Source organism: Cheilinus undulatus, linkage group 24 (genome assembly GCF_018320785.1).
Source record: "Cheilinus undulatus linkage group 24, ASM1832078v1, whole genome shotgun sequence".
Taxonomy (NCBI): domain Eukaryota; kingdom Metazoa; phylum Chordata; class Actinopteri; order Labriformes; family Labridae; genus Cheilinus; species Cheilinus undulatus.
Genome location: NC_054888.1, coordinates 3,398,104 through 3,417,372, shown reverse-complemented (window position 1 = coordinate 3,417,372; position 19,269 = coordinate 3,398,104). Strand labels below are relative to the sequence as shown.

Sequence of the window (19,269 nt, the reverse complement as noted above, 5' to 3'; positions counted from 1 at the left end):
ACTTTGTGAAAGACGGAGGAAACCCAGGAGCAGGCTGGCAGAGGAAATATGTGTAGAGGAAGTCTCAGACCGTCCTTATACTCTCTATCTGAGTCACTGAGTACAGACTGGTGCAGACACTGGCACCAGTAAGACCAGTGATACTCAACGTGTGGCTCTGGAGCCACATGTGGCTCTTTTATGTCTTCATTTTAAATATTATCCCCACAGAAACCCTTAAAAAGGGAAACTTTTTTGCCCTTTTTCACAATTTTTTGCCACTTTTTAGCCCATTTAAGCTACCTTTTACCATTAAATACCACATGTTTCCTATTTTTTTGCCCATTTTTGCCACTTATTTTTCCACTTTTTTCCCATTTTTTGCCTTTTCAACCACTTTTAGCCCATTTAAGCTATCTTTCGTTATTAAATACCACTTTTTCCCCATTTTTTTGCCCATTTTTGCCACTCTTGACTACTTTTTTCCTATTTTAGTCAATTTCCACTCATTTTTGCCAGGTCTTTGCCAATTATGGACCAATTTTTGATACCTGTAACTCATTTTTTGGCACCCATTTTCGCTATTTTCTGACCAGAGGTGGAGCTAGACCTTGCCAACATTAGGGGCTTAGCCCAAGAGGGTCCAGGGGCATTCTCCCCGAGAGATTTTTCCTGCTTTACAGGCACTATTTTAATTGATTTTAAACCATTTGTGTTCATTGAATGCACAAATTGTATTTAGGAGAACTTCAAGTACCTATTAGAAACAGTGTTTATGATTTTCCTGTAACATAATTACGTATGTTTGTTTTTGTTTCCAAAGATAACAGCATGACAGAATTTAATCTGTAGGTATGTCATCTATTCCTCTCTGACTCACTCTGTTTTCTGCTCTCTCTTCCTCCTCTAATCTTGAACTCTCTCCTTTTCTCTCTCTGCTCCTCTCTTTCACTCCTGGATGGAAGTTTGCTCCACTGAAAGAAGAAGATATAAAAACAAGGAGTTTTAGATTTATGACCATGATATCACCATTAAAAGAGCAAGTTTTACATCAACTCTGGGCACCTCTGCTGTCTTCTCTGTAACAAAGCTCTATTATCTGACCAGCAGTTTCATCTTCTGTCTCTCTTTGTCTTCATGTCCTCTTCTCTCCTTCCCAATTCTCCTGTTTTTACATTTTCTGTCACTTCATGTTTCATGATTCCTCTGAATTCAGCCTCAGCCTTTTCTTAATAACTCTCCTCTCTTGGCTCATCACGCATTTCCATCCCTTTGTTCCTGACTTCTGTTGTTCCTCTTCATCAGCTCTCCTCTTCTGTACAGTCTTCTTCTTCATCATCTGTGTGGGGTTCGACTGTCCTTTCCTCATCTTTTCCTTACAACCGCCCTTCACTCAGCACCTTTATTTATTTTTATCCTTCCTTTAACTAAAACCTACTAAAAGTAAACCACACCCATAGGTACCAGCCAGGCATGTAGGGTTTTCTCCAGACGTGTGTGGGGCGTCCTTCCACAGAAATCTTTGAGCTTTTAAAGATTTATTTCCTTTATTGTGGTGTCATGCTCTCTTCTTCCCAGTAGGCTGGGGGTGTGTGCTTCTGCTTGATTGCAGGAGTGGACTCTGGTGTGCAGGAGTTGGGCTGCAGCTGCTATCCATCTACAGTCACCTCCACTACAAATACTGGGCTGCTACTCCACCACTCTGCCAGATCGTAGACTCTGTTCACGCAGTCAGTCTAGTTCCAGCCATCTAATTGTATTTCTACCCATTTTTGAACCCAGATTTCTTACCCTGGTTTTCCTCTGTCCACAGAGTTCCTGGTTCAACTCCTGCCTGAGCTTCCACTCCTGTAAACTCTGGTTTTCCTCTGGTCTGAAGATATCTTCGCACTGAAGCAGCTCTGCCACAGCTCTAAACTTAAGACGATTCCTGATACAAGATCCTCTCAGCTCCACTGCAAGAAATAAATCATTGTTTGCAACGTCTCCCTGCCTCAGCCTCTGTGTCTAGCATTTGGGTTCCACACCAGTCCTGCCTAACATGTGGTGTGTGTTGCACTTTTTTTTACTAAAATGAAGTGGCTAGCTTAACATTCTCAAGTGAACTGTTTCCACATTATTGGGGTCAATAAAATCAGACTAGAGTCTAAGAGGGTGTTTAATGAAAAAATCCGGGGCTTAAGCCCATGTAGCCGCCCCCTAACTCTGCCGATGTTTCTGACCCTTCTTCCACTTTTCTTCCCTTTTCACACAATTTTGTTGCTTTTTGACCATTTTTGCCAACTTTAATTTACTTTTAATGCTACTTTTTGCCACTTTTCACCACTTAGATTGTAGCTCTTGCAAAGGTATTTTACAACAATCTGGCTCTTTGGTTGAGTAACACTGGTTAAGACGTTAAAAGTCTGATATTTGTTTTGTTCTAACGTGAGTTAAAGCAGAAGGTAATGACATAAAATATACTCTAAAAGTCTTTTTTGAATTTTATTTACCCACGTCTGTAAGATTGAATACAGGTTGCAATGTCCGTCTTTGGCCACTAGATGGAGACAAAGTACGACGAGTATCAGGCTGATTAGAAAGTCATTTTTCACTGCAAGCCAGGAAAATGATTCCCCACAGTCTTATATTAATTGCAACAATATTTCAGTTTTCCTCATGGCCTTTTCCTGTTTTATTTGGATTTAAGCCCCAGAGCTCGGATTAGAGAGCAGAAAATATTTACCCCCTGTGCCACACATGGTGTCAGATCCACAGGATTTTAGAGTGGGGATTACTGCATTTCTAAAAATGATGTTTGTAAATCTGAGTGAGAAAATGGATGACTGGGGGATTGACGGGTTAGTAATGCCATGTGTCCATATGGGTTACACGTAATCTCCTAATCTGGAACAAGTCCCTTTTGTCTGCTGCTTTTAAATGAACATCAGCCAAATAAAATAAAATAAAAATGTCTATGCTCCATTACATAATTGTTAAATAAAATGGTTTTATTTGTGACCTTAGCTTTTCACCATGTGGAGAATATGTGATCATGGTAGAAAGAGAAACGTTACTTTCATTGTGTTCTTCTTTGTCCAATTTTTTATTGGAGTTTGTAAACAATGAAATTATAATAAGGAGAAAAAGTAATGCTAAGCTTTTATTATATTTATTTTACTGTCTTTGGCAAAGGTGGGAATATCTGCTGGATGCTGATGCTGCATTCAATGCCCCTCGGACAAACCGACTTTCCACTGTATCCACTATTATACTGAAGCGAAGTCATGCCAGAGCCTCAAAGATGGTTTTTTTGGGGCTTTCTTATAAAACAAAGGTTTGTGTGAAAAGAGTATTAGGTGGATAGAATGTACTTATACATACACAAGCGTTTAATTTTCTCTAAAATGTCAAATAAGATAAACCCCATTTTTCTTTATAAAGTCATTTTGAGGATTAAGAGATGGGTCTAAAGGTGTTTTTCAAGCTAGCTACTAATGCTAGTCGCTGGTTTGCTAACCGCCATGAAATAACGGCATACCACACACGGTAGTTTTCCAGACAATAAAATACTAAGACACTAACTTCGTAGCCCTGTATTAAGAAACAAAACTCTTACCCTCCTGAAGAAATTGGTGCAATAATAGGTGTTTTCCTCAGCTGAAATCACTGTGATCACTAAATGCTAAATTTGTTAGCTTGCTAATCTCTAATAACATGAACGCCTGTGAGAAAAGAAGCCAAAAGTTTTAATTTATTGGAATACCTGTCATTAATTTTACTTTAATGCAAATCCCTAATGTAGAGTACATTATAACATCAAGGATATATATTTTTAAATACATATACTAGCTACTAGCCCTCTCACCTTTGCCTCACAATGTCAGCACGTCCTGCTAAATTAACCTTTATTTTACTGTTGATTTCATCTCTTTAGCTTACAGTTGTAGCTCTTTTAAACATATCTTTATAAAAAATTTTCTCTTAATTGTCATTACTGTAATTATTTATGGTTTAATTTCAACTAAACATGTCATTTATGGAGCATTTTTGACCACTATGGTTATCTTCCCCTTCATACTCCAGTTTCAATCAAAACTAACTTTTGGGTCACGTAATTTAAGCAGTTTTTCATATTTATGGCTCCTGTATATAATATTTTGACATGTTTCAACATAACAGGCTTTATGTGTTATGATACAGAGCTTTTAAGTATTTTTTTATGGATAATGTAGAAAATTAGAGCTTTGTTTCACAGCGGTAATGGTTGCTAACCGCCATTAAATAACCAAAGTAGAAAGCATACCCCATATTTTTTTCAGACTATATAACATGTTAAGAAACCAGCTTAGCCCATCAAGAAACAATTTACTAAACTACCTGAAGAAATAGGTTAAAACCACTGCAAGCGTTATCTACATCTATATCTGTTAGCTTGCTATTTTGTTACGTCTTAGCATTAAACTGACAAATTTCGATGAACCTCTGGGTGAGATGTGAGAAAACAAGCAAGTAACTCGAATATTACTCAAATAATCGTCAATAATCTTACACAAAAAGCACATTCCTGATGAAATGTTTAACTTTTAGGACATAAAGGATTTTTTTTTCCCAAAAGCGTTAAAAGTGAGATAAGTTGATTAAAAACCGCAGAATCTTTCTCACACAATTTCAACTCATTTCCTGCTAAATTAACTTTTTAACCGTTGATTTCTCTTTACACAGTTGTGACGGTTATAAATTCAAGCTAAACGCATGTTTTTGGTATTTTTTTACAGTTAAATTGATGATAGTTATTTTGTTTCTCCCTTATAACCCAACACATCAAAATCTAGACAGTTTGTCGTACTTTTAGTTTTTGTATAGAATCTGTATCTGGCGTCTTTTGAGCATAACAACTTTTCTAAGTGATTATTGTTGAGCTAGGTCTTCGATCCCCCTCGGTCAGTTATGATTTCCAAATTCCCTACAGTCCCTGAACGCAGCGCCATATTCTGGGCTGGACAGGAAACGACGGAGACGCGCAGCGTGTCTCCTCACTCAGCAGCTCCGGGAGAGAAGAATGGGAAAGAGGGGAATGAGCCTGTGTATGCAGACGAGACGGCGTGTGAAAACATGAGGACAACTGGCTGCTTCTAAACTACATTTACAACTTACAATTCCACTTATTTTATCAGGACTTTTCCTCTTTTTTAACCTGAAGGAAGAGGTGTTTGCTGCCTTTGGAGAACCCAGGAAAGGCGAGGACCCTCTTTGTGGATCCCAATTGACTGTAAGTAGATTTTCTTAATTATTCTGTCATGTTTAAATCCTCTATTTCCCCCTTTCTCCTTTGAATAAGCATACTCATACCCTAGAAATGTCAAACATGAATAAATGTCAGATTAACATGCCAGCCCATCCATCCTACGTTGTATCCTCGGGGTAGGAAAGGAGACAGTAGAAATGCTGTAATACTCTGCTTTAAAACAAAGGGAAAGCAGGCTATTATAGGTGTGTTGTCGCCTGTTTTTAAAGTGTTTTTGTCTGTTTGAGTGGGGGTCTGAGAGCCCCCCTATGCGGCCATTGAACAATCCCTTTTCTTGGGGGAGAAAGGGCGTGCAGCGTTTGGGCCGACTTGGAAAAGAGCCTCATTCAATTGAAGGCGAGCCTTTTGTCATGTTTGTTCGCTTAATTGTCGTGTCTAGCTCATTAGAGACATTTTAAACCTGATTTTGCTCCTTCGCATGTTGGGAAAGATGCACAGTCTCCACCCTGTTTAACGGGAGGAGGCTATCTATCCATGTATCAGCCTCTGGTAATGGCCGATGGTTTTGTCGCGGTTATGTTTGTTTTCACTGGTAAATTATTGAAAACCAACGATTAATTCCTTCTAAATGTTTAGTTTAAGAGGTTGTATGTGTTAATACAACAGGGGTTGGTTTATTATTAGCTGCCTCGTGCACTGCAGCGCGTGAACACTGTTATAATTCCCTTTGTTGGATGACGCCGCTGGCAGCGGATTGGATAACATGAAGCCAGTTTGACCAGTGGCTATCCCCAATTTAAACTAGCTCCCACTTTAGCCAGGATAATTGGCTTAATCGTTATAAGCTTCTTAATTTCCGTGGCCTAATTTGGTCAGGAAAGTAAAAACCTGAAGGAAAAGTTGAGGCTGGAATTGTTTGTTTTCCCTCAAACATTCACACAGGAGAGATAAGTGACCCTCCACTGACAGTGGGGCTCAAAGGTCATTGGAAAAGAGGCTGGACATCATGCTAGCTAGGCTGGCTAAAAGGTTTAAACCAAGCATAAACTACAATAATACAATATCACACACTTATACCATCATACACGATGTTGCACCGTGCTTAATTTAATTCCAGTAGAGGAATGATTAAGTGCATGGTTTGTTATTCCACTGCTGACCTGATTATCTTCTCTTTAGGGCCAAAAGATGCCAAGAATGTAAAACTGAGGGCCAAAACATGCATACGTTTTCCCTTACTGCACCAACTAGCATTATTGTAGATGATATTGCTGCTTCTTCTACTGTTATTTTTTATTATACAAAGTAGTCGAGGTAGTACAGTGAGTCAGAGTTCTCAGATCCATTATCAAGGTCCAAAACAAAGAACTGAAGCAAATCATTAAAAGATGCAGGTGTGAGAGGTGGTCAGAATGAGTCAACATAATCACAATAATGTCTTTTTAGAAAATGTATTCAAATTTAACTTGGTATAAAAATAGACAAGGCTCTTTGTGGGAAACCTTGCAAAGCAGACATGTTGGCCAGATTCCATGTCTGTCATCACTCAGATCCAGCCTGCAAAGCTGCAGCCTGTAACACTCGTGCCTGCTAACCTGATGTGTTTCACACATCCATCTGGCAAACCTCTCATACACAGCGTTTGGGAAAGGGCAGAGGCTTTGAAAAAAAACACTCCGTCACATCTTTAGGGGCCAATCAGAGCAACAAAACACGTGACGTAGCCGCTACCGAGGAGTAAATCCATGGAGAACTGCGTAACCCGAACCACGGCGACTGTAGACATGTCAGAACACGACTTTTGTCGTTTTTGAAAAGAAAACAACTCACTGCCGTTCTTTGTTTTCTTTTAACGAAGGAATGTCGTCAAGTTCTGTTAAACCGGCGCTCTAGCAGCATCCACGCTAATCTCTTCTGCCATATCTGCACCGGCCTCTTGTTGCTGCTTGCTTACCTCATGACTCCACCGTGCCTGAAAGTACCGCCCCTCGTTGCTGATTAGTCCGATCACTTTCTAACTGGGCCCAAACGGTTCAGATGGGAGCTTTGCAAGATGGATTCGCCAGTGAGAAACACGGAAAACGGGCTTATCCTTCTGCTTTGCAAGGTTAGGTACCTGGTGGTCAGAGAATGATGACACTAATCAGCATCCATTAAAGAAAAGCTTTAGGTTTATTTATTTATTTATTTAGCACATATTAACAAAAAAAAAGAGACTGTATCTGCAGGCATGGTTTAGTTAAAGTGACTGCAAACCTGTAAACAACGGCGGCCAGTGAAGGGATTAGTGTGGATGCAGACGACACGGAGACAAGCTTTGGAGTATCTGCAAAAGTATTTAATCATATCGGCGTGTCATCCACATGGAACTGGAACGCTACCAGTCTGTATACACCAAACGTTTCGTCTCTGTGTGTACACATGGGTGCATCTTTCCTGATACGCCATGGCCCACTTAAGCCTGATTGATGTACACCGTTGACACGACGCCATCATTGACGATTCGAAGTTCTGCATCGAGGGAGCGCTTCGCTCTGCAATTCACCGCCATGCCACCAGGGGTGTGTGGCTGTGTGTGTGTGTGTGTGGTTTCCACCTCTTCGTGCAGTGGGAGACCTCCAGCCCCATGTTCCTGGAAATTTCTCACCAGGGTTTATTTGCCATTTGGCAGTCTTTGTAGTGCTTCGAGGAGGAGTTGTAAAGGTGGTCATATTTCCTAACCTCCTCAGTCATTCTGTCTTCAACTTGATCCGTGGTTGAAACACTCGCACCGCTCCACAAGAACTTTAAAAATGGCGGTGTTGCAGGAAGAAAGACTAGAATAAGCAACTTCCGGAAATGACGTTTTGAGCGGACCAATCACAGCCCTTGCAGTCTGCATTGCCGCAACGCGTAGTTATGATTTTTTGGAAGTGTGCATCAGGCCACGGCATAGGGGTCCGCGTCGACGCAGAGGGCTACGCGTAGCTACGCCGTCAACGCGACGCAGAAGCATAAATCAGGCTTTGACCTGCATCACAAGCCAACAGCAATAATAACGGCTGATGCGTGATTGTTTTGTGTCTTCTGCTCTTCTTCAACCGTCGTGAGCAACAGATAGTCAGTCAGTGCAACCAGAAAGGCAGCCAGGAGGAAGTTTTGGGTGCGCTTGATTCACAGTCTTTTTCTCTGTTTTTGGTGCATTTACACGGCAGCGTTACAGCGCCACTTACACGCGCAGCTTTTCCTGCGTTTTGAACAGTTTCGTGCTTACACAGACATTTCTTGAGATGATCCCATGTTTACAGGAAAACTTTTCAGTGTGGATGATGCCTAAGAGACAAGCACTGAAAGCTACAACAACAGCAAGAGTTTAATTTACCAGCTGGCTCCACTGGTAGTGAACGATGATATCGGCAGCTTGTCAAGCTTGTGTCATGAAGTTTATTCCCTGGCATTTGTTTTGTTGCTCTGATTGGCCCACATTGAATCTGACTGAGAGAACAGTTGTCCAGTCACTCTGAAATTTTTATTTTAGGTTCCACCCTTCCCTAACAGCGTCTGTGGGCTGCTCCCCAAATGAATGTGAAATGTAAAGATCCTCTGAGGAATCATGAAGGCATTCATTAGAAATAGAAAGTTTGGTTTACAGCACTAACATGTTCGATCTAAAGTTCAAAGAGAACCTGGTGTCTAACTTTAAAATCTTGTCTGAACATTTTTGACGTTTAAGCAGGTGGGAACACCTGTACTCTTGAAACAGTTTTTCATGACTGTTTTTTAACGTCTTTTCAACTGGATCCCCGCTGAGCAAACATCTATATTTTGACTGCTTTGTACACAAAACCAAGGCCAGGCGAGGATACTTCATCAGCTCTTTCCTTCGGGGGCGAATACGCAAAACAAACAGCTCAAAAAAGGCCACTTGGCCCGTCCTTTATTCCCCACAGTGGCGTCATAATAGACCGTCTGTGTCCTTAAGGCGCGCTTGATTTGCATCCACTGAGCAGTAGACTAGAAGCACATTATTCTAGGCTTGGAGACAGCGCTGTAACAATGCGACCCATTGGCTTACAGTGCAGTTAATGGGTTGAAAATAACTGTTGGCCTTCTGGTCCCGTCCCCCTCCAGTCAGACGCCTCGGAGCTCGCCGTGCTGTTTGTGCGGGACGGGCTTGAAGTTCACTCAGCGTCTAGACAAAGACAAAAAATGTGTTGATGCCACAAGCGCATCTGGAAACCCAGTGATATTTAGTGTTTGTCCCTTTGGGAGGGTTATTGTGTGTCTGTTTCCTGCTCTCAGTGTGCTTTTGAACAGTTTAATTATCAACTGCTTATGTAAAATGGAGGGCTGGCTCTGTTTCTGATGTTCAGAGGAACTTTGTAGCCTTGTTATGATCTTGTGGCTGAATTCCAGCATGATTATTGTCATTGCATATTTAAATTAGGCCCAAATTTTGAGTTTGTAGTGTTAAGGTTGATGTTTTTGTCTTTATTTGATAGAACAAACAAAAACGGGAGAGTGTGGAGGATTATTCTCACTGCCATTTCAAAGTGTGATCTTTACACCCCTGTGTTGCTTTGCCTTTAGGATTATCGTCACAGAGGTGTAGAGGGAGGATGAAGTGACCCCCCTTGGCTGGCTTTGCAGGAAGTAGCAGATACCTTGGTATACATGGCATGAACAAGGATTCATATCTGGTTAGGGCACGTGGATACCAAGTGGTAACCTCACTGCACACTGAAAACAGTTTGATAGCTCAGACTGCATTCAGAGCTGATCTGGGATGTCTTCAGCTGGATTGGATTGGTTGTGCAGACACATGTCCTTGCACACGTTAAAGACCGCCCAGTCAGCTGACATGATCTGCTGTTTTTTTGCTAGTAAACCAAAAGCATGGCTTTGTTTCCTCTGTGTCTCAGACTGATGAGCATCGCTGTTCTCTGGATTATTTTTTATGTCTTTAAAAACAATAAAACAAAAATGGGTGATTAAACACTGAGACCAGTCAACCAAGGCAGGCAGAGACTCCCGTCTCCCTCGTCTTCATGCCTTTTCATTACCTAGGTTTCCATTACTCTTGGAAAATGCGCAAAATCAAAATAGCGCAATAAAGAAACTGGTAATGGAAACGCCTGAATTTCGAAAAAACCCTAAAATATCACTAAAAAGTTTTTATGCTTTCATGAGGAGGTTTTTAAGGCATTTCGATATAGAAATATATCACAAAAGTTTAACGGAAACACTTTTTCCGCATTTACAAGTCACGGGACGTGACGCACGGTGTCACATGACCAGTCACTCTGAGACAACATGGCGCAGTACATGTAGACAGAAGAGACGAGACTTCTCTTAACATCATACTTCTACCCTTATACGTGGCTTTTTCCCTACATACAGACTTTACCTCTGAACTCTCATCGGTTGCTTGGCCTTTGTCTTTTGTTCAAAATTATCAAGGAAACCACCGTAGATGTAACGAAAACCAGCAATTTGATAATTAATTTTTATTAAGTTCCTCATCTATTATATTTTTCAACAAATTCAAACAATAAATCGTTGTGAAACAATAAAACATACAAAGTCACAAAAAATTGAGTTACAGGTGGTCAAAAAGCAGCAAAAATGAGTGTAAAGTGGCAAAGTTTTCACCACTTTTCACCACTGAGATTGTGGCTCTTGCAAAGGCGTTTTTTAACAGTTTGGCTCTTTGGTTGAGGAGGGTTGAGTATCGCTGGCCTAGATGATAATGTAACATCTCTTTCTGGTGTCCAAAAAGGGACAGAACCTTGGCAAAATCATCCTGTTTGTTAAAGGGTCCTCTCTGTTATCTTGTCTGTCACTCAGGACAATAACGTGGCAAAAACGAGAACTTCAAATTTACCTAGAAAGATAAAATGACAGCCTGTTTTGTGGCTGTTAAACTGGAGCAATTCTACATAATCTTTGACCCTTAGTCAAGTGGTTCTCAACCTTTTCAGCCCAAGACCCCCAAAATAAAGGTGCCAGAGACCGGGACCCCCACTGTACCTGAAGGAGGTTGAACACGGCCATTCAAGAATAGTCCTGTGCAGACAAGGCCACACATAAGAGGGATAAATGGGAGAGCTTTCTGGTGCAGAGCCTAATTTGGGGCCCATGGAGGTCAGCAAAATCATGATCCATTGTAAAGTTAAGCTGTGAAAACCATATTTCATATTTAACCTGATAAAATAACCACTCTTATCAAAGAAACAAATACCTTCTTTTAATCATTTGTGTAGTAACTAGCCTTCTTAAAAACATAAATCCCTTTTGTAAAAAAAACCAAAATGGATTAAAAGTTGCTAAAATGGGTTAGTAATGGCAAGAAAAGGTTAAAAAGGGATGAAATTGAATTTTAAAAGTAGCAGAAATGGGTTAGAAGTGGCGACAATTACATTAAAATAGCAAAAAAAAAAAAAATAATCAAGGCAAAAGTGGGTTAAAGTGGAAAAAAATGGGCCTAAATAGTGGTAAGAGGGAGTTAAAAAGTGGCTGGAATGGCTTTAAATAGGTAAAATGTGTGGAAATTTGGTGAAATGGGAGGAAGAATTGATTTAAACTGGCAAAAAAGTGTTAACTAAGATAGAGAAAATGGGCAGATTTGGCAGACATTGGTTAAACTAACAAAAATGGGCATACCAGATAGTGAAATGTGGGTAAAATGGGAAAAACTGGGTGTAAAAAGTGATGAAAAGGGGTTGATAGTAGCAATGATGGGTCAACAGTAGGGCCGGGCAATTATTCGAAAATTAGATTAAATCGCAATTTGGCCTGCTGCAATTTTCAAATGGCAGAAGGTGCAATATTTCTTTAACCTGAAATTTCTGTCAAAATACTATTTTAAAACTTGTTTGCTGCAGCAGAGACGTCAGTAATTACAAACTTATGCAGTCGTTCCAGTGCCTCTTTCTAGAATGGTCTACAAATAATCCCACTTTCTTCATTTTTATCATTTTTTCAAATTAAATATGAAAATGACAATACAACAACTCATCTCCAGTTTACAATACGAGTCAAAAATCATCACAGTTAGGTATTTTTTCAAAATTGTTCAGCCCTTGTTTAGTCTAATATTGTGTTCATTGTAATATAGAATGATTTATTCCTTGTGTTTGTTGAAAAATACATAAGATGAGGAATTCAAGGAATAATCACATTTCAAATTGCAATTGCAATGTTGGGTAGAAAAATAGCAATTAGATTCTCTTCCCAAATCATTCAGCCCCAGTCAACAGAGGAAAGTGGCAAGAATTGGTTTAGAAGTGGCAAAAACAGGCAGAAAAAATGGTGGAAAGAGTTTCAAACTGACAAAAATAGGTGTTAAACAGCAAAATGTGCTCAAATTGGAGGGAAAATTGGTTAAAATTGGTGTAAAGTGGCAACAGTGTCATTTAAAAAATATTCTTAGTTTTTTTTTAGAGAATCAGGGGACCCCCTCTCAGTGTCTTGCAAACCCCAAGGGGGTCCCAAACCACTGCCTTAGTCTACTTTGAAAATCATGTAAAAATGGTTTAGTCCGAGGTTGAAAAAAACTGTGCGTGTGGTTTAACATCATTGAAGATCAACATTTTAATCCTGAGACTTAAATGTTGTTGTTGAACACGTTAGACAGGGACGGTAGAGCAGCTCATGTGAGTGTATCATACTTGGATTGTGCTTACTCCATGTTTAATAGCTGTGAAGTCAGTGAATCCAGGCTGTAGGGTGCACAGCTTAGTCATAAAAAGCTCAGTCATGGATTAAATTCCCAGCCACAGAGGTAAAACACATGTTAGGAGAGGGGAGCGTGTCATTTCACTGCCTCTGTTTGAGCGTACATGTTGGGAGTTTTCAGTGTCAGCTTTTCTTTTCTTGAATCTGTCCCACAGGCGACCTCAGGGGGGTGAAGCATCGGCTCCAAATACATAAGCAGAAACATGGTTTTCTCATTCAGACGCTCTGACATGTTTTCCTTGAGGAAGAAGGGAATAAAAAACCCTTCACTACCCCAAATCCATCCCTCAGCTGCTGCTTTTCATCCATTTTTCATACGCTTGATTTCTTTGGGATGAAGCTGATTAGAGGAGAAAAACAGTTGTCAGAGGGTTTCTAGCTGGAGGAGTGATCCACAGAGAAGAAAGGAGCTGTTCTTGGTTTGTCTCTGTGTTAATATGTCATGCGTGCCGGTCTGTCAGCACTTTTCTGGCTGTGTCGCGTGAGTTGTACGTCTGACCTCCGCCCATCCAAGGGTTTTCTGCACAAAAGCTCCAGAGATGAGACTGGGGGGTTGGTGGTGTACGTTTACCCTGGTTGGGTTACAGCCGGGGGTGTAGGTGGGTAAAGGGGGGTAAGGGGAGAGGATGGCACTTCAAACGGCGTTGATGGAGAGCCAGAGGGAGAGTGTAAACTGATATTTCCACTGATAGGAGGAGGGAGCTCTGCTTGGGTTTGGAAGAGAATAACAAACTGGGAAAGGCTGACAGCTGTTTGGGTCCAGCTCCTTGCTCGCTAGTGCCAAACAAAAAGCTCCACATTGGAGCTGGGCAATTAGCTGACCTGGATAGGGGATCAGGATCATTCCTATATACTTCTATAAAGTATTCTCAGAGGGTGGACTTAGGCCCAAGTAATTCTGCAATCCATTACATGCTGAGTTCTAATTTCTCAGCATTGTGTCAGCTACCAGTCAGTACGCTTACAGGACAGAAAAAGGCTGATAAAAACCAGACTTTTCAAACTGATGTGCAACCATAATCCCCACAACAGTTGAGGTGCTGTGTAAAATGTAAATAAAAACAGATTTTATTCATAATCGAACATAACCGTCAGATGTTGAAACTGAGACTTTCTACCATTTCATGAAAAATAACAGCTTATTTTGAATTTCATGCTAGTGATACTTTTTTTTAAATAACAGTCTGTCAACTTCTGGGAAGTGAGGAGACCAGTTGCTGGAGTTTCGGGAGAGGAATGTTGTCCCATTCTTGTATGATGTAGGATTTTAGCTGCTCGACAGTCCTGGGTCTTCTTTCTGGATTTTTGCTTAATTATGTTACTAATGTTTATTGGTCTGGACTGCAGGCAGGCCAGTTCATCATGCAGGCCCTTCTATAGTGAAGCCATGATGTTGTGATGGAAGCAGAATGTGGTTTGGTATTGTCTTCCTGAAACAGTCAAGGCCTTCCCTGAAAGAGACGTGGCTGGTTGTTGCCCTTGAGTGGTCATCAGAGTGACTCTGTGACTGTTGGGTGGTCATCAGAGTGACTCTGTGACTGTTGGGTGGTCATCAGAGTGACTCTGTGACTGTTGAGTGGTCATCAGAGTGACTCTGTGACTGTTGAGTGGTCATCAGAGTGACTCTGTGACTGTTGAGTGGTCATCAAAGTGACTCTGTGACTGTTGGGTGGTCATCAAAGTGACTCTGTGACTGTTGGGTGGTCATCAGAGTGACTCTGTGACTGTTGAGTGGTCATCAGAGTGACTCTGTGACTGTTGAGTGGTCATCAGAGTGACTCTGTGACTGTTGAACGGTAGCATTTCTCTTTTTAACTATATTAACCTAAAAAGCCATAAAATACAACACACTGGCAGCTTTCTCTAATGTTTAACTAATGAACATTTTGCTGTTTTCAGGCCTTCGCTGTTATAAAGACACTTTACACCCCGGCCACAGCATCTGTCATCTGTTGCCAGTAATCTCTATCAGTGTTAACTTGTTCATTTTCTTTGCTGTGTCGAACAGCCCAAGTGCAGAATACCAGAGCCTGCTGCAGCCAATCAAGATAAACACAGACAGCATGTTATGGGTGTGCTGTTTGCGTGTGTGAGTGAAAACCAGAGAGAAAGCGTCTATTAGTCACTCCACCTGGGTGCCCCCCCCCCCCCCCCCCCCATCACAGGCATGTGGTCCCCGCCACTATAGGGCCTTGTTCTGGTAACATTTTGCTGACCTTTGGTGGCAGCTGCCCCTGCCATTTGGAGACAAAGACAAATGGCTAACCAGGCCGACTGCAGCCTACGAAAACCTCCACTGTTTCTGATGGAGGGTGGCTCTTCCTGTTGGCCTTTTTATGCATACTGATGCTGATTTCACTGTGCTCTATGGCAGGAAATTTAATTGTTTTAGGGCCTTAGATTTAAATCTGAGAACAGTAAGGATAAGGCTGGGAACTTGAGAGAAAAACATGCACTTTTACCCTCTTTTATTAATGTATATCCACCACTATGAGTGGCTAGGTAATGTATGTAGATATATGAGAAATGTATGGACATATCTGCCTGAATTCTCCTCATGTACAGCTGATTGGAGTCGGCAGAAAGAGGACAGCCTCCCTTCTTTCCAGGGCACTACATGATCTGGGTCCTGGTTCAGCAGGTGCACTCAGGCGTACCGCCGCGCTGCTTTGAGAAAGACGAGCATGGATATAAATGGAGAAAATTGACCTCCATTTGATGTCTTTGCCGTGTGAGTGCTCATATCTGTGCCACTGGGTGAGCGATTTTCACCAGGAGCATTTTACAGTATCACAAGTGGGCACATTTTTAGTATGTGCATGCCCTGGTGGGATGAGACTCTTAAAGGAACAGTTCACTTTTATACTCCTCTAAAACATTAGACACTGGCAGCTGCCTGTGCACTAAACTCTTAAAATAGATGTGCCAATCGGTCTACACTTGTTGCATCTTGCTGTTTGCTTTAATTTGTAGTTAGGGAAAGAGTGCAAGCGTTGAAGTGCAGTGAAAGTGATGGTTGCACCACTTGTTAAATACTGTGTTTTTGCTGCAGCATGGCATCTGCTTCTTCACATGGTGTGAGTGAACTAACCACTGGCACCCCTGTGCTGTGGTGATATTGCAGAGAGAAGAAGCTGATGAACATCCAGTGCTTCTTCCAGCCAATTTAAATCAGAAACTCCAAATATAGCCTCCTTTGGAGCCTGCTGTGAAGCTTGGCACAGGAAGGTAGCATGGTGATCTAGTTAGGTGAAGTTAGAGCCACCTACACAAGTTTGAAAACTCCAGCTTTAGGCTAAACCTCCCCCCTCACCCATTAAAGTCCACCCTTTCATGTCTACTGAGGCTAATCTAATTAAAGGACAGGTGCCTTTTCTTTGAAATAAAAGTCAATGTATTTCTGTTTTTGAAATATATTTTAAAGGAAAAATAAATCATAAATAGAAGCACATAAGCCTCTGTAGTGTGACATCTCTCCCTCACTGACCTATTTTCATATTTCCTATCTTCTCCTCTACATGTCCAGCCTGTCTGATCATTAGTTGTCCCTTTTGTTCCTCTCTGTTTCACTGTACATTTTTGTTTAAGCAGCTTAGGCAGCCATTAATCAGGCAGTGTGACTTTGACAATGGCAGGTGGCTGATTTTCACCCCCCTCCTCCTACCCCGTATTACAGATGGCCTGCTCCGCTCAGTGCTGCAGGGGGTCACTCTTTGTTAGTTTAACCCAACACGTGATGGGAAATAAGGGGCCGGGTAAATATTAGGTGTTTTGTGCAACATGCTGACTAGATTTTCAACACCTGTGACAAAGCCTAGAGGTGCTTTTCTGAGCTTTTCATGCAGCTGGGCAATAAGCAAATGCATCGTTTTCCTTCTAGTGTGAGAACTCTTTGCAGGAGTTGGTTTGCCAGGGCCGGTACCGGTACCTCTTCCACCAAGCCAGTTCCAGGGCTTCAGCTAGGCCGGACCTGGAGCCAGTTTGCAGTTGGTTCAATCAACGAGTGATGAAGGGACAGGTTAGCGTTTCCACAGACTGGCTCCGGCCAGAGAGCCTCGTCTTTGCATCTCTAAGCATCAGTGTGCGTCTGTGTTTTCAAAGCAAGACGAGCTAAATTCAGGCGCATCACTTCACTTCTGGCTTTTGAACCTTCCTTTAGTCCAAACTACACTGGTCCAGTGCATTTTTGCTGCTTGTGTCAGTTTTTAACGGTGATCATGTTGGTCGTCTTTAAAACACTGTTGTTTACATATGGAGCTCTTCCTTGCTGGTTGGTGTCTTGCTGGAACTTGTTTTTCTCTGGCCCAGACCCAATTCTTTGGATATGGAAAAACTAACGACTGGTGCTAGATTGACCCTTTATTTCCACATACTCCATCTGTGCAGTGGTTCTGTACACTCCAAAGCAGGCGTGTCAAACTCAACCACAGCAGGGGCCGGATTCTGGATTCAGGTCCAACCTGAGGGCCTAATTCCTGTTTTATGCTTGACGCATCCATGAGGTCGCGAGTGTCCACGCGTCGAAACGTGACATCAAATATTAAGACACACCCCTTCGCGGGGGTCCCATGCTGCCAACGCACATCCCGGAATTTTTACAGACGCTGACACGGCAGACATCAAAATGGCATCAAATACTCTACTGACGTGATTCTTGAAGACACTGCCCCCTGGCTTTTGGGAGAATGCAGCGAAGAGGAAGCCGGCGCTAGGTATGAATGCACCAGAAGGTTCCGCATCATTTTTTGTCTGTGCGGCCGTCCTCGTGGAAAGCTTAACTGAGTCATATTAGGGTCGCTTTTTAACCATAAAAAAAAAAGTAAAAACCCTAAGTTTGAGTCCTAATTGTGAGATGCAAAATTGAACACATGACATACAAAAACAAATTAATTTCCTTTCCCATATTCCTGACTTCTCATCTATCTTTACTCCTTCCTTTTTCAGATTTTATGACTTTAAAAGGACAAATTCATAGATTATACTCGATGAAATCTGCAGACCTCAGACTGATGGGCCAGTTATAACAGAAATATGTTACAATCTTACCGGCCGGATTTAACTGTTCCACGGGCCAGGTTTGGCCCCTGGGCCTTGGGTTTGACACCCCTGCTCCAAAGCGAACTGATCCCTCTCTAGTCACTTACACTCCCACTGGAAGCGCCACTCCGCTCTGCTGGAGCGCTACATCAGTTTTCATCACCGACTGCAGCCAAGTTGCGTCTCTCCTCATTTCCCCTCCTTAGTGTAAATTATTACTGTATTAACTCGGGGCGTAATGGTGTTTGTATTCATCCTGAGGGCCATGATTCGGTGCACAACTCCACGTCTAAACCATTAAAAAAAAGCAAACAAATAAGACAAGTGTTTAGTCGCCAATCTGAGTGGCAGTGAAGTCCCTAAGTGTTTGCTAACCGCTATCAAACAACCAACGAAGAAGAGAAGGACTGACGAATCTGACTCTTTCTTTACAGACAAATATCTACATCAAGTGAAGTTGCACACAGGTGGGTTATCACCCTGAAACTGATCTTAGAGCTTTGAAAAGGGAATTTCATCCCAGGGGGAATTCTCATCTCAGATTCCTGCGGCTGCATCAGATATCGGCGCTAAGGAGGAGCAGAGGAGGCGATTTATGGCATCATGTTTCATCCTGCTTATGTAGAGTCCAGCTAAAGCTCCACCACAGCAGTCACGGGACGGTTTGATGGATGGTGCGTCCCGTCTGCGAGGATGGACAGCCTTTAGAGGCCCGGCTGTGGATAATGGCTCCTGCAGAGATGTGGAGAGAACAGAAAATGCTGGAGGCAACCAGGGAAGGGATTGAGAGAGCTCAAAGTGCAAACTCAGAGGAAATGTATATGTGCCGTCTGGCTGCTGGAGAGAATGAGCAGTATCGACTGGGTGATGTAAACATGGATGGAGAAAGTGGATTTATTTCCTACTCTGTGAATTACTTTCACATGTGCAGTTTTGCATCTCTGATTGAAATGATTTAAAAGGCCGGTTTCTTGGCAGCAGAGCGTGCAATATGTTCTACCAGCCATGTCAGCTCCTGTGTCAACTTCCACTTCCTCTAGTCCATCAATTTTACTCCTGGTTGTAGAAAATCCATCCTAGTTTATTATTACCCTTTAATTTACTTAAAAGATTGTGGCTGTTATAAAATATGGCCTCTTTAGTGACTTTAACCCTCCAAAACTATTAATCACGGTCACTTTATACACAACGGACAAACCTGAGATATGCCTTCTATGAAGGAAAAGAGAAGAAACTCCTGCCATGCATCATTTTTGCAGTATGAGACCGTTCAGGTTTGCTCAGGTTGATTGGCAAAGCTTCAATGTGGC

General features: G+C 41.9%; 1 protein-coding gene across 5 annotated transcripts in view; it reads left to right on the top strand.

Annotated features, from left to right (window-relative positions):
* The first annotated feature begins 4,989 nt into the window (after positions 1-4,989).
* The window catches only part of raph1b (Ras association (RalGDS/AF-6) and pleckstrin homology domains 1b), a 91,107-nt gene continuing 76,827 nt past the window's right edge, over positions 4,990-19,269 (top strand). For 4 of the 5 annotated variants that reach the window (XM_041781773.1, XM_041781775.1, XM_041781774.1 and 1 more), the window contains exon 1: positions 4,990-5,230. The gene's annotated coding sequence lies outside the window, so the exon portion shown is untranslated. Of the gene's footprint in view, positions 5,231-9,775; positions 9,854-19,269 lie in introns of all 5 variants that reach the window. The other variant, XM_041781770.1, reaches the window with a different exon arrangement.